The sequence below is a fragment of the Berghia stephanieae genome, chromosome 4 (genome assembly GCF_034508935.2).
Source record: "Berghia stephanieae isolate SIO BIC M18660-M18661 chromosome 4, UCSD_Bste_1.3, whole genome shotgun sequence".
NCBI classification, from domain to species: Eukaryota; Metazoa; Mollusca; class Gastropoda; order Nudibranchia; family Aeolidiidae; genus Berghia; species Berghia stephanieae.
The window spans coordinates 9,527,306-9,542,305 of record NC_088363.1 but is presented as its reverse complement, the minus strand read 5'-3'; positions in this window follow the sequence as shown (position 1 = coordinate 9,542,305).

Genomic DNA, 15,000 nt, shown 5'->3' with positions numbered 1-15,000 from the left:
TATGCTGGACAAGTATAAGAGTCAATTTTACTCCCATTATTTTACTATACATTTTGTTGTTTTTATGCAATGCTTTGTCAAGAGTATGCTGGACAAGTATAAGAGTCAATTTTACTCCCATTATTTTACTATACATTCTGTTGTTTTTATGCAATGCTTTGTCAAGAGTATGCTGGACAAGTATAAGAGTCAATTTTACTCCCATTATTTTACTATACATTCTGTTGTTTTTATGCAATGCTTTGTCAAGAGTATGCTGGACAAGTATAAGAGTCAATTTTACTCCCTTATTTTACTATACATTCTGTTGTTTTTATGCAATGCTTTGTCAAGAGTATGCTGGACAAGTATAAGAGTCAATTTTACTCCCATTATTTTACTATACATTCTGTTGTTTTTATGCAATGCTTTGTCAAGAGTATGCTGGACAAGTATAAGAGTCAATTTTACTCCCATTATTTTACTATACATTTGTTGTTTTTATGCAATGCTTTGTCAAGAGTATGCTGGACAAGTATAAGAGTCAATTTTACTCCCATTATTTTACTATACATTCTGTTGTTTTTATGCAATGCTTTGTCAAGAGTATGCTGGACAAGTATAAGAGTCAATTTTACTCCCATTATTTTACTATACATTCTGTTGTTTTTATGCAATGCTTTGTCAAGAGTATGCTGGACAAGTATAAGAGTCAATTTTACTCCCATTATTTTACTATACATTTTGTTGTTTTTATGCAATGCTTTGTCAAGAGTATGCTGGACAAGTATAAGAGTCAATTTTACTCCCATTATTTTACTATACATTCTGTTGTTTTTATGCAATGCTTTGTCAAGAGTATGCTGGACAAGTATAAGAGTCAATTTTACTCCCATTATTTTACTATACATTTGTTGTTTTTATGCAATGCTTTGTCAAGAGTATGCTGGACAAGTATAAGAGTCAATTTTACTCCCATTATTTTACTATACATTCTGTTGTTTTTATGCAATGCTTTGTCAAGAGTATGCTGGACAAGTATAAGAGTCAATTTTACTCCCATTATTTTACTATACATTCTGTTGTTTTTATGCAATGCTTTGTCAAGAGTATGCTGGACAAGTATAAGAGTCAATTTTACTCCCATTATTTTACTATACATTTTGTTGTTTTTATGCAATGCTTTGTCAAGAGTATGCTGGACAAGATAAGAGTCAATTTTACTCCCATTATTTTACTATACATTCTGTTGTTTTTATGCAATGCTTTGTCAAGAGTATGCTGGACAAGTATAAGAGTCAATTTTACTCCCATTATTTACTATACATTCTGTTGTTTTTATGCAATGCTTTGTCAAGAGTATGCTGGACAAGTATAAGAGTCAATTTTACTCCCATTATTTTACTATACATTCTGTTGTTTTTATGCAATGCTTTGTCAAGAGTATGTTAGACATGTATAAGAGTCAATTTTACTATACATTCTGTTGTTTTTATGCAATGACATGCTTTTTCAAGAGTATGTTAGACATGTATAAGAGTCAATTTTACTCCCATTATTTTACTATACATTCTGTTGTTTTTATGCAATGCTTTGTCAAGAGTATGCTGGACAAGTATAAGAGTCAATTTTACTCCCATTATTTTACTATACATTCTGTTGTTTTTATGCAATGCTTTGTCAAGAGTATGCTGGACAAGTATAAGAGTCAATTTTACTCCCATTATTTTACTATACATTTTGTTGTTTTTATGCAATGCTTTGTCAAGAGTATGCTGGACAAGTATAAGAGTCAATTTTACTCCCATTATTTTACTATACATTCTGTTGTTTTTTATGCAATGCTTTGTCAAGAGTATGCTGGACAAGTATAAGAGTCAATTTTACTCCCATTATTTTACTATACATTCTGTTGTTTTTATGCAATGCTTTGTCAAGAGTATGCTGGACAAGTATAAGAGTCAATTTTACTCCCATTATTTACTATACATTTTGTTGTTTTTATGCAATGCTTTGTCAAGAGTATGCTGGACAAGTATAAGAGTCAATTTTACTCCCATTATTTTACTATACATTCTGTTGTTTTTATGCAATGCTTTGTCAAGAGTATGCTGGACAAGTATAAGAGTCAATTTTACTCCCATTATTTTACTATACATTCTGTTGTTTTTATGCAATGCTTTGTCAAGAGTATGCTGGACAAGTATAAGAGTCAATTTTACTCCCATTATTTTACTATACATTCTGTTGTTTTTATGCAATGCTTTGTCAAGAGTATGCTGGACAAGTATAAGAGTCAATTTTACTCCCATTATTTTACTATACATTCTGTTGTTTTTATGCAATGCTTTGTCAAGAGTATGCTGGACAAGTATAAGAGTCAATTTTACTCCCATTATTTTACTATACATTCTGTTGTTTTTATGCAATGCTTTGTCAAGAGTATGCTGGACAAGTATAAGAGTCAATTTTACTCCCTTTATTTTACTATACATTCTGTTGTTTTTATGCAATGCTTTGTCAAGAGTATGCTGGACAAGTATAAGAGTCAATTTTACTCCCATTATTTTACTATACATTCTGTTGTTTTTATGCAATGCTTTGTCAAGAGTATGCTGGACAAGTATAAGAGTCAATTTTACTCCCATTATTTTACTATACATTTTGTTGTTTTTATGCAATGCTTTGTCAAGAGTATGCTGGACAAGTATAAGAGTCAATTTTACTCCCATTATTTTACTATACATTCTGTTGTTTTTATGCAATGCTTTGTCAAGAGTATGCTGGACAAGTATAAGAGTCAATTTTACTCCCATTATTTTACTATACATTCTGTTGTTTTTATGCAATGCTTTGTCAAGAGTATGCTGGACAAGTATAAGAGTCAATTTTACTCCCATTATTTTACTATACATTCTGTTGTTTTTATGCAATGCTTTGTCAAGAGTATGTAGACATGTATAAGAGTCAATTTTACTATACATTCTGTTGTTTTTATGCAATGACAATGCTTTGTCAAGAGTATGTTAGACATGTATAAGAGTCAATTTTACTCCCATTATTTTACTATACATTCTGTTGTTTTTATGCAATGCTTTGTCAAGAGTATGCTGGACAAGTATAAGAGTCAATTTTACTCCCATTATTTTACTATACATTCTGTTGTTTTTATGCAATGCTTTGTCAAGAGTATGCTGGACAAGTATAAGAGTCAATTTTACTCCCATTATTTTACTATACATTTTGTTGTTTTTATGCAATGCTTTGTCAAGAGTATGCTGGACAAGTATAAGAGTCAATTTTACTCCCATTATTTTACTATACATTCTGTTGTTTTTATGCAATGCTTTGTCAAGAGTATGCTGGACAAGTATAAGAGTCAATTTTACTCCCATTATTTTACTATACATTCTGTTGTTTTTATGCAATGCTTTGTCAAGAGTATGCTGGACAAGTATAAGAGTCAATTTTACTCCCATTATTTTACTATACATTTTGTTGTTTTTATGCAATGCTTTGTCAAGAGTATGCTGGACAAGTATAAGAGTCAATTTTACTCCCATTATTTTACTATACATTCTGTTGTTTTTATGCAATGCTTTGTCAAGAGTATGCTGGAACAAGTATAAGAGTCAATTTTACTCCCATTATTTTACTATACATTCTGTTGTTTTTATGCAATGCTTTGTCAAGAGTATGCTGGACAAGTATAAGAGTCAATTTTACTCCCATTATTTTACTATACATTCTGTTGTTTTTATGCAATGCTTTGTCAAGAGTATGCTGGACAAGTATAAGAGTCAATTTTACTCCCATTATTTTACTATACATTCTGTTGTTTTTATGCAATGCTTTGTCAAGAGTATGCTGGACAAGTATAAGAGTCAATTTTACTCCCATTATTTTACTATACATTTTGTTGTTTTTATGCAATGCTTTGTCAAGAGTATGCTGGACAAGTATAAGAGTCAATTTTACTCCCATTATTTTACTATACATTCTGTTGTTTTTATGCAATGCTTTGTCAAGAGTATGCTGGACAAGTATAAGAGTCAATTTTACTCCCATTATTTTACTATACATTCTGTTGTTTTTATGCAATGCTTTGTCAAGAGTATGCTGGACAAGTATAAGAGTCAATTTTACTCCCTTTATTTTACTATACATTTTGTTGTTTTTATGCAATGCTTTGTCAAGAGTATGCTGGACAAGTATAAGAGTCAATTTTACTCCCTTTATTTTACTATACATTCTGTTGTTTTTATGCAATGCTTTGTCAAGAGTATGCTGGACAAGTATAAGAGTCAATTTTACTCCCATTATTTTACTATACATTTTGTTGTTTTTGTGAAATGCTTTGTCAAGAGTATGCTGGACATGTATAAGAGTCAATTTTACTCCCATTATTTTACTATACATTTTGTTGTTTTTGTGAAATGCTTTTTCAAGAGTATGCTGGACATGTATAAGAGTCAATTTTACTCCCATTATTTTACTATACATTTTGTTGTTTTTTGTGAAATGCTTTGTCAAGAGTATGCTGGACATGTATAAGAGTCAATTTTACTCCCATTATTTTACTATACATTTTGTTGTTTTTGTGAAATGCTTTGTCAAGAGTATGCTGGACATGTATAAGAGTCAATTTTACTCCCATTATTTTACTATACATTTTGTTGTTTTTGTGAAATGCTTTGTCAAGAGTATGCTGGACATGTATAAGAGTCAATTTTACTCCCATTATTTTACTATACATTTTGTTGTTTTTATGCAATGCTTTGTCAGGAGTATGCTGGACAAGTATAAGAGTCAATTTTACTCCCATTATTTTATTCTACATTCTGCTGTTTTTATGCAATGCTTTGTCAAGAGTATGCTGGACAAGTATAAGAGTCAATTTTACTCCCATTATTTTACTATACATTATGTTGTTTTTGTGCCATGCATTGTCAAGAGTATGCTAGACAGGTCAAAATGCCCGATCACCTCTGACTGCAGGATATGCCATTGTTTACGAACCCTTGTTACCTTCAATCCACGAGTAGGTCAGGTAGGTAATTGGTGCCATGATGAGAATGATGTGATGGTAACCACATGCATAACTGTTGACGTAAATTATTGTGCAGACAACATTCTGACATAGTACCATATTTTTTTGGTTCCTTTTGGCCAGAAAACTTACGCTATGTGCGGCTATGTGGGTCTAGTGTTATGACACTCGCTTTCGGATTGCAAAGTCCTGTGTTCGAGCCTCACTCGGCGCATAGTTAAGTCCTTGGAGAAGGCTCTTTTCTCATATTCTCTCACCGTTCTCAAGTGTAAAATGAGTACCTGGCCGCTAACAGCGTTGGCTCTGTCCGGAAAAATCGTAATATCGCCTAACAGGCATCATGTCCTGTCCTAATAAATGTTAAATGTTGCTGTGGGCCAGGAACCCTTGTTAAGCGCTTTGAACACGTTTAGTGGATATTGCGCAATATAAAAGCTAAATTATTATAATATTAATTATTATACTTTAAATGTCTTTCGATTAATCATAAATTATTGAAGAACTATACGAGTGTGGATACACAAATAACCCGTAGTATTAAGAATAAAGAAGTGTTAGACTTTTCGACGATTATAACATTTTGATCAGCGATTTTGATTATAAGTTTTCTGGCTAAAACACACCACTACTTCGCTCTCCCTCCATCCCCCAACCACTTAATAGAAAAGTTTTTTTTTTTTTTTTTTAAATCGAAAAATCAAACAAACAAACAAGTGAACAAAAATCACACAGAAAACACAGAAAAAAAGAAAAGAAAAAAAGAAAACATGAGAACCCACAAAAAATAAACAAACAAATATAAACAAACAAACCAACCAAATCACGTGAAGTGTGTGACTTTGTGTCAATATTAACAATTGGCAAGTCGTCTTAATCGAGTCGAAGAATGTTTTAAGTTGACAGTTTTGTCCTAGTGCGGAAGTCTGCTATATTTTTCTACTATCACAAACGACATGAACACGGGACTGAGACAGTCCTGTCCCGTTGATTTTGTAGCATTTCACAAGGGCTTGGGACACAACGGGACTGTTTTGTCCCGTCCTAATAGGTGCGGAAGATTTCTCTAAATTCTATATGTTACAGATTTGGGACAGGACTGTCCCAGGACAGTCCTGTCCTAGTGCGGAAGAGGGTTTAGTGGCCAAAATGAGAAAATAAATAAAGAAAATAATTTTGAAAGAAAAAAAATTTGTATGTGTTAACCCTCTTCCGCACTAGGACAGGACTGTCCCGGGACAGTCCTGTCCCAAATCTGTAACATATAGAATTTAGAGAAATCTTCCGCACCTATTGGGACGGGACAAAACAGTCCCGTTGTGTCCCAGGCCGTTGTGAAATGCTACAAAATCAACGGGACAGGACTGTCCCAGTCCGTGTTCATATCGTTTGTGATAGTAGAAAAATATAGCAGACTTCCGCACTAGGACAAAAAAGTCCCAGACTTGGCGGCCCGTGTCAAAATTGAAATGCCTGTCTTTATTTACTACTACTACTACTACTACTACTACTACTACTACTACTACTACTACTACTACTACTACTACTACTACTACTACTACTACTACTACTACTACTACCACTACTACTACTACTACTACTACTACTACTACTACTACTACTACTACTACTACTACTACTACTACTACTACTACTATTGTTGCTTCTGCTGTGGCTAATGCCACTAATATAATAATACCTACATCCCTTACATTTTGTATTTATTTCCAATTCCATTGTATTTATTTTCCAACAATAGTCCACACTTTATTTTAGTTCACTTTCTAAACTGCATTACACAGTTCCTTCCCGCCTCCCCTCTTTTGACATAATTAAGTACGCACCTTTTATAAATTTCTATTGCTCTGTTTTAATTCGCGCTTCCTCACAAAGTAGCAAACAATTTCCTGCCCATCAATGTTTTTGTTTATGCATCTTAACAACGCCACTACCACATTATCTCATTCGTCTGTAGTTTTTAATTCATCATGTGTTGATGAAGGGGAAACCCGAAACGTCCATTTTATGTTTTCGTATATTAAACTGAAGCTTACATTCAATTTCACAGTTATAATTTATTTATTTATTTCAATTCTGAATATAAAAAAAGCAAGAACAATTCAAAAAATAATTCTATGTGATGAAACCATGTACAGAAGGCATAGCAACATAAATATTTTCGGCAATTTAAAAACGTATGTTTATAAATATAATTTAAGAAGTGTCACACTTTGTGACACAGCAGTAACGTGTCTAAAACCGGTCGCACATCTATTCGGTAACTTGTGGGATCAATTATCTTTATCGTTATTTATTTCGGGAATTCTCAATGAAAATATTTTTAAGTAAGTCCTTCTGAGCCACTTGGACTCGTTGTAAAACAAATTAAGTCCTTTAGAGCCTTGTAGCCAATGGTGCAGGAGAAATTCCGGTTTCAATAGCGTGAAGCGGACAATTAACGTATTTGTTTGAAAACCTTTGAACGGGACGTTGGTCTGTAGTCTATCGCAGATTACTATCCCAGCTTGACAGGTACCCTTTTACACCTGAATGGAGTGAGTGATTGGAGTAAATTTTCTTGCTCTAGAAAGTACAAGTTGGCTTCGGTCGGAATCGAACACAGAACCTCTGAGTCCAGAGTACAACGCGCTAACCATAGGCCATCTTGCCTCCTAAGCTTATAAATCCGGAACTTATCCATGTTTCTGTGGCGTTGAGCAGACAGATAACAGTTTAAAATTTAAAATAATAAAATTCATTTTTTCATCCCATAGGGGAAATTTTTCTCGAGGGTCTATTCCAAGGTAAGAACTGTCAACTTAAAACATTCTTCGACTCGATTAAGACCTACATCCCTTACATTTTGTATTTATTTCCAATTCCATTGTATTTATTTTCCAACAATAGTCCACACTTTATTTTAGTTCACTGTCTTCTATACTGCATTACACAGTTCCTATCCGCCTCCCCTCTTTTAACATAATTAAGTACGCACCTTTTATAAATTTCTATTGCTCTGTTTTAATTCGCGCTTCCTCACAAAGTAGCAAACAATTTCCTGCCCATCAATGTTTTTGTTTATGCATCTTAACAACGCCACTACCACATTATCTCATTCGTCTGTAGTTTTTAATTCATCATGTGTTGATGAAGGGGAAACCCGAAACGTCCATTTTATGTTTTCGTATATTAAACTGAAGCTTACATTCAATTTCACAGTTATGATTTATTTATTTATTTAAATTCTGAATATAAAAAAGCAAGAACAATTCAAAAAATAATTCTATGTGATGAAACCACGTACAGAAGGCATAGCAACATAAACATTTTCGGCAATTTAAAAACGTATGTTTATAAATATAATTTAAGAAGTGTCACACTTTGTGACACAGCAGTAACGTGTCTAAAACCGGTCGCACAATTATTCGGTACCTTGTGGGATCAATTATCTTTATCGTTATTTATTTCGGGAATTTTCAATGAAAATATTTTTAAGTAAGTCCTTCTGAGCCACTTGGACTCATTGTAAGACAAATTAACTCCTTTAGAGCCTTGTAACCAATGGTGCAGGAGTTATTCTGGTTTCAATAACGTGAAGCGGACAATTAACGTATTTGTTTGAAAACCTTTGAACAGGACGCTAGTCTATCGCAGATTACTATCCCAGCTTGACAGGTACCCTTTCACACCTGAATGGAGTGAGTGATTGGAGTAAATTTTCTTGCTCTAGAAAGTACAAATTGGCTTCGATCGGAATCGAACACAGAACCTCTGAGTCCAGAGTACAAGGCGCTAACCATGGGCCATCTTGCCTCCTAAGCTTATAAATCCGGAACTTATCCATGTTGCTGTAGCGTTGAGCAGACAGATAACAGTTTAAAATTAAAAAAAATAAAATTCCCTTTTTCATCCCATAGGGGAAATTTTTCTCGAGGGTCTATTCCAAGGGACGACTGGAATAACCCAGGCGTCAGCCGCAATGCAGCACTCAAATTGAGCTAGGGCGAGGTATAACCCAGGCGTTAGCCGCAGTGCAGCGCCGCAAATTGGGGCGAGGTGACTTACTCAAGGCAACACAGCGCATCAGCGGGTGATCGAACTGATGCCTTTCGGGTACGAAGCAAAGACCGTACCACCGAGCCATGCTGACTTTCTATTATCCTCTTGAATGATGCTAGTCCGTCAAAGATTACTTTCATCAGCGAAATGGTACTCATTTGCACCTGGGTAAAATGAGGTGATTCCAAGAAAGTCATTTTAAGATAAGATCGGAGATCACCATAGAGTCTACGGAATTGACCCTTGAGCAATCTTTGAGTCATTAAAGGATGCACCCAATATTGTTTTCTCTTTCAATTTGTCTTTTTTTTTCCACGTAGTAAAGCACAGAAATATGCAACCCCTATTTCATCCATTACTTGTAGTAGTAGTAGTAGTAGTAGTAGTAGTAGTAGTAGTAGTAGTAGTGGTAGTAGTAGTAGTGGTAGTAGTAGTAGTAGTAGTAGTAGTAGTAGTAGTAGTAGTAGTAGTAGTAGTAGTAGTAGTAGTAGTAGAAGTAGTGGTAGAAGAGGTGGTAGTTGTAGTGGTGGTATTAGTAGTAGTAGTAGTAGTAGTAGTAGTAGTAGTAGTAGTAGTAGTAGTAGTAGTAGTAGTAGTAGTAGTAGTAGTTGTTGTTGTTGTTGTTGTTGTTGTAGATGTAGTAGTCGTAATAGTAGAAGTAGTAGTAGTAGTAGTAGTAGTTGTTGTTGTTGTAGTAGTAGTAGTAGTAGTAGTAGTAGTAGTAGTAGTAGTAGTAGTAGTAGTAGTAGTAGTAGTAGTAGTGGTAGTAGTAGTAGTGGTAGTAGTAGTAGTAGTAGTAGTAGTAGTAGTAGTAGTAGTAGTAGTAGTAGTAGCAGTAATAGTAGTAGTAGTAGTAGTAGTAGTAGTAGTAGTGGTAGTGGTAGTAGTAGTAGTAGTAGTAGTAGTAGTAGTAGTAGTAGTAGTAGTAGTAGTAGTAGTAGTAGTAGTAGTAGTAGTAGTAGTAGTAGTAGTAGGAGTAGTAGTAGTAGTAGTTGTAGTAGTAGTAGCAGCAGGAATAATATTACTCTTGCTATAAGAATATTTCATGATTATATAAATCTTATGTAAACAAATCCCATTGTACAGTGTAAAAAATCATTATCGTCATGTCGTATCTTATGTTGATTCATAAAATGTGAATTATTAGAGTTGTAGCAAGGACTTATTTTTTAAATTATTAATTTATAATCCAAACTATTAAATAACTAATCTATTAATTAGAAGATTTTACATTATTATTATCACCATTATAATTATCATTATTATTATTATTACTATTATTATTATTATTATTATTATTATTATTATTATTATTATTATTATTAATTATTATTATTATTATTACTATTATTATTATTATTATTACTATATATTATTATTATTATTATTATTATTATTATTATTACTACTACTATTATTATCATTATTACTATCATTGCTTGCCTTGCTTTATTACTGATTTTATTTACTTGATTTGTTGATGAAAATATTATATTCTTGTATGAGTTATATTGACAATTGCCTACAAATAATCTTTTGAATCTTGTAAAAAAAATAAAAAAATAAAAAAAATAATGCATTCGCGCAGGTGTGTCCCGGGACAGTCCTGTCTTAGTGCGGAACCCCTTTTGAATAGAAGTTTTCTCCAGTGGGACAGGACAAATTTGTCCCGGGACAGTTTTGTCCTAGTGCGGAAAGAGTCTTAACTCCTTTCGCACTAGGACAAAACTGTCCCAGGACAAATTTGTCCTGTCCCACTGGAGAAAACTTCTATTCAAAAGGGGTTCCGCACTAGGACAGGACTGTCCCGGGACACACCTGCGCGAATGCGTTATTATTATTATATATTTTTTTTTACAAGATTCAAAAGTTTATTTGTAGGCAATTGCCAATATAACTCATACAAGAATATAATATTTTCACCAACATCTCAAGTAAATAAAATCAATAATAAAGCAAGGCAAACAATGATAGTAATAATGATAATAATAGTAATAATAATAATAATAATAATAATAATAATAATAATAATAATAATAATATAATAATAATAATAATAATAATAATAATAATAATAATAATAATAATAATAATAATAATAATAATAATAATAATAATAATAATAATAATAATAATAATAATAATAATAATAATAATAATAATAATAATAATAATAATAATAATAATAATAATAATAATAATGATAATAATAATAATAATTAATATAATAATAATAATAATAATAATAATAATAATAATAATAATAATAATAATAATAATAATAATAATAATAATAATAATAATAATAATAATAATAATAATAATGATAATTATAATGGTGATAATAATAATGTAAAATCTTCTAATTAATAGATTAGTTATTTAATAGTTTGAATTATAAATTAATAATTTAAAAAATAAGTCCTTGGTACAACTATAATAATTCACATTTTATGAATCATCATAAGATACGACATGACGATAATTATTTTTTACACTGTACAATTGGATTAGTTTACATAAGATTTATATAATCATGAAGTATTCTTATAGCAAGAGTAATATTATTGCTGCTGCTGCTACTACTACTACTACTACTACTACTACTACTACTACTACTACTACTACTACTACTACTACTACTACTACTGCTACTACCACTACCACTACTACTACTACTACTACTACTACTACTACTACTACTACTACTACTACTACTACTACTTCTACTATTACGACTACATCTACAACAACAACAAAAACAACAACAACAACAACAACAACAACTACTACTACTACTACTACTACTACTACTACTACTACTACTGCTACTACTACCACTACCACTACTACTACTACTACTACTACTACTACTACTACTACTACTACTACTACTGCTGCTACTACTACTACTACTACCACTACTTCTACTATTACGACTAAATCTACATCTACAACAACAACAACAACAACAACTACTACTACTACTACTACTACTACTACTACTACGACTACTACTACTACTACTACTACTACTACTACTACTACTACTACTACTACTACTACTACTAGTAGTAGTAGTCGTAGTAGTAGTAGTAGTAGTAGTAGTAGTAGTAGTAGTAGTAGTAGTAGTAGTAGTAGTAGTAGTAGTAATGGATGAAATAGAGGTTGCATATTTCTGTGCTTTACTACGTGGAAAAACAAGACAAATTGAAAGAGAAAACAATATTGGGTGCATCGTTTAATGACCCAAAGATTGCTCAAGGGTCAATTCCGTAGACTCTATGGTGATCTCCGATCTTATCTTAAAATGACTTTCTTGGAATCACCTCATTTTACCCAGGTGCAAATGAGTACCAGTTCGCTGATGAAAGTAATCTTTGACGGACTAGCATCATTCAAGAGGATAATAGAAAGTCAGCATGGCTCGGTGGTACGGTCTTTGCTTCGTACCCGAAAGGCATCAGTTCAATCACCCGCTGATGTGCTGTGTTGCCTTGAGTAAGTCACATCGCCTAGCTGAATTTGTGGCGCTGCACTGCGGCTAACGCCTGGTTATACCTCGCCCTAGCTCAATTTGCGGCGCTGCATTGCGGCTGACGCCTGGGTTATTCCAGTCTTCCCTTGGAGTACACCCTCGAGAAAAATTTCCCCTATGGGATGAAAAAGGGAATTTTATATTTTTTAATTTTAAACTGTTATCTGTCTGCTCAACGCTACAGAAACATGGATAAGTTCCGGATTTATAAGCTCAGGAGGCAAGATGGCCCATGGTTAGCGCGTTGTACTCTGGACTCAGAGTTTCTGTGTTCGATTCCGACCGAAGCCAATTTGTACTTTCTAGAGCAAGAAAATTTACTCCAATCACTCACTCCATTCAGGTGTCAAAGGGTACCTGTCAAGCTGGGATAGTAATCTGCGATAGACTAGCGTCCTGTTCAAAGGTTTTCAAACAAATACGTTAATTGTCCGCTTCAAGCTATTGAAACCGGAATAACTCCTGCACCATTGGTTACAAGGCTCTAAAGGACTTAATTTGTCTTACAATGAGTCCAACTGGCTCAGAAGGACTTACTTAAAAATATTTTCATTGAAAATTCCCGAAATAAATAACGATAAAGATAATTGATTCCACAAGGTACCGAATGGATGTGCGACCGGTTTTAGACACGTTACTGCTGTGTCACAAAGTGTGACACTTCTTACATTATATTTATAAACATACGTTTTTAAATTGCCGAAAATGTTTATGTTGCTATGCCTTCTGTACGTGGTTTCATCACATAGAATTATTTTTTGAATTGTTCTTGCTTTTTTATATTCAGAATTGAAATAAATAAATAAATCATAACTGTGAAATTGAATGTAAGCTTCAGTTTAATATACGAAAACATAAAATGGACGTTTCGGGTTTCCCCTTCATCAACACATGATGAATTAAAAACTACAGACGAATGAGATAATGTGGTAGTGGCGTTGTTAAGATGCATAAACAAAAACATTGATGGGCAGGAAATTGTATGCTACGTTGTGAGGAAGCGCGAATTAAAACAGAGCAATAGAAATTATAAAAGGTGCGTACTTAATTATGTGAAAAGAGGGGAGGCGGGTAGGAACTGTGTAATGCAGTATAGAAGACAGTGAACTAAAATAAAGTGTGGACTATTGTTGGAAAATAAATACAATGGAATTGGAAATAAATACAAAATATAAGGGATGTAGGTATTAATATATTAGTGGCATTAGCAGCAGCAGAAGCAACAGTAGTAGTAGTAGTAGTAGTAGTAGTAGTAGTAGTAGTAGTAGTAGTAGTAGTAGTAGTAGTAGTAGTAGTAGTAGTAGTAGTAGTAGGGATGCAGAAAATAAAGACAGGCATTTCAATTTTGAAACGGCGCCGCCAAGTCTTGGACTTTTTTGTCCTAGTGCGGGTCTGCTATATTTTTCTACTATCACAAGCGATATGAACACGGGACTGGGACAGTCCTGTCCCGTTGATTTTGTAGCATTTCACAACGGCTTGGGACACAACGGGACTGTTTTGTCCCGTCCCAATAGGTGCGGAAGATTTCTCTAAATTCTATATGTTACAGATTTGGGACAGGACTGTCCCAGGACAGTCCTGTCCTAGTGCGGAAGAGGGTTTAGAATACAGAACTTAAGTTGTGATTGGTGGGGAGAGTGAAGAAAGGGGAGGGGTGGGGGGGGGGGGTAGGTTGCAAGATTGACAAGGTTAAAAAAAAAGGAATTTTTGGAAGAATAAAGGTCACAGAATCTGATTAGGGAGCGTTCACATATTACGTCATCAAAAATTTGCCCTTTTTAGACCCCCCCCCCCCCTCCCCCAAGTCATCACTTGTCATCATTGACCTGACCCCCCCCCTCCCCCAACAGATGATGACGTCATCTAATTTAATAAAAACTAAAAGATAACTTTAATTTCACAATATTTATTATTCATTTTTCAAACCATAAACATTGATTATCAACGTTTGATAAAACACATTCAGATATTTTATTAATTTCAGAAACTGTTGATAATTTATGTTTTACAATACAATGGGGACATAAAATTTAAATTTGCAAAGATAAAATCTAACAAACATTATTTAAATTAGGCTACTTGGTGCAGGTGCTATTAAAAAAATGTCAGAAAGTGTAATTTAAAATAGTATAGGAGGCAAATTATTTTATAGCATATTAGTCTTTTAGTGGAATGAATTTCTGTTTCAATTTCCAAACATAAAATTAATTGATTCAAAAATGTTTCTGCCTTGGACCTCTGGCAATGTACTATAAATAGTATCATCAATTTCATCTTCATCGTCATCACTTTCTCCCATTTGCTGTTCTTCTTGTATGCTTCATTTTCGTGAATGGTCTTTCATTGCTGTGATCGAGGAGTGATACAATGAACA